Source organism: Egretta garzetta, unplaced genomic scaffold, assembly GCF_000687185.1.
Source record: "Egretta garzetta isolate BGI_Z169 unplaced genomic scaffold, ASM68718v1 scaffold906, whole genome shotgun sequence".
NCBI lineage: Eukaryota > Metazoa > Chordata > Aves > Pelecaniformes > Ardeidae > Egretta > Egretta garzetta.
This window is the reverse complement of record NW_009259870.1, coordinates 129278-130880: the sequence shown is the minus strand read 5'-3', so window position 1 is coordinate 130880 and position 1603 is coordinate 129278. Positions and strand designations below refer to the sequence as shown.

Below are 1603 nucleotides of genomic sequence, written 5' to 3'. Positions count from 1 at the left end.
TGAACCGCGAGCTAAAGAAAAATATCAATTAAATTCAAATTAGCGCTCCCAGATAGTCAAAACGCCGGCGTGTTTACAACACGGGCACAAACATCACCTCCGACACCGTACCTTCCTCCCGGATACTTGGGAGTAGTCAAACATCATCTGGTGTGGAGAATATCACACGTTATCTCAATCAAACATTAAGGCCATTCTAACGCCTCCCGTGTATAATTACAAGCCACGGAGGCGAGCGCCTGCCTCTGGCTTGGGAAGCCGTTGCTGCCGGCGAGCACAGGCCGGGCGCCGCTGCTGACTAAACCGCTCTGTGTCTGTGCGCCGTCCCTTCGGCTTCCGCCCCACCGCATTAGGAGACCGAAGCTTGCCTGCAAGCAGCGCCCACCGAAACAGAGCTGGGGGTTCCCATCCGGAGGGCTCTCAGCTACCGGTACGGAGCGCACGCGTATGGAAAAGGGAAGAGACATTCTCCTTCCCCCTGCCTTGAAGCGCACAGATTTTATGCATTCAATCAGATTTTTCAGTTCTGCATTTCAGCAGCTTTCTTGGCAAGCTATGGTTATTTCATCTTTCCAGGGAAACCACAGTTTGCTCCTACCTTCTCCTATGCAGAATTTCAATTGCGCAGGCTCCAAAGGGCCGTACATTACGTTTTCTCCGCTAGACAGAGGCCGACATCGCTACCGCAGGCAAGCAGAAACGCTCGCCCCGACGCAGTCGTGTTAGCAGGGCGTCGCTGAAACCTCGCTGGAAGAGCAATCGCTCCTGGCGTACAGGGGACGTTCGACGCAGGGTGTGAGGTTAACAACCACCTATTAACCAGTATTAATCTAGCGCCACGTTACCAGGCCGCGGCTACCTCTAGCACGGGTGCAAGTTCCGCCCCCCCCAGCAGCAGGCACTGGAAAGCAAAGCCTTTGCCCCTTTACACCGATGTGTCTGAACGGACAGCGGGGCTGCTGATGCCTCGTTAAGGCAACGCTCGTGCCAGGCGCGCCCCGTTAACGGGGAAGGGGAAGAGGGGGTACGGCTGCCGCCCGTGCCGAGGCCCAGGCAGCGCCCCCAGCAGCGCGGGGCAGGGGACAGAGCAAGGTTTGCCCGCTCGGCACCAGAAATGCCCGCTGAGACGTGCTGCTTGGGCCATCGGCCTCGCGCACTGCTCCTCCTCACGGCCGAGGCGGGCTGTGCCCTGGCACTGCTGCGGCCGGCCGAGCCCTCCGGTCCGCTCCCGTTGTGCCTCGCCAGCAGCGCTGCTCACGGAACAGCCTCCAGCCTCCCCACAGGCCGTACAAAGATCTTTCTGTTTCGATAAAAACAACCGCAGCCTGCTCGTTTAAATTGCTTGCGTCTTGTTTCCATTACTGCTTCCCCTGCTCGCATTCGCCCACACCGTCCCTCTCCCGAGCCCGCCGAGCGTCAGGCTGCCCAGCCAACCTGCAGCGCCGGGAATGGAAAATGCTTCGGCTTTATTAATCAAAATGCCACTTAAATAAATTATAGCTAGCAAACTACCTCTGGCTACGGGGTAGGACGCTGCCAGTTTACCCAAAAAGCGAGGCGGCTGCAGCGTGCAGCGCCGGCAGCGCCCGGCCGTGGGCGAGAT

General features: G+C 58.3%; 1 protein-coding gene across 1 annotated transcript in view; it reads right to left on the bottom strand.

Moving 5' to 3' along the window:
* The window catches only part of AR (androgen receptor), a 26758-nt gene that overhangs the window by 3611 nt on the left and 21544 nt on the right, over positions 1-1603 (bottom strand). The window lies entirely within an intron of this gene.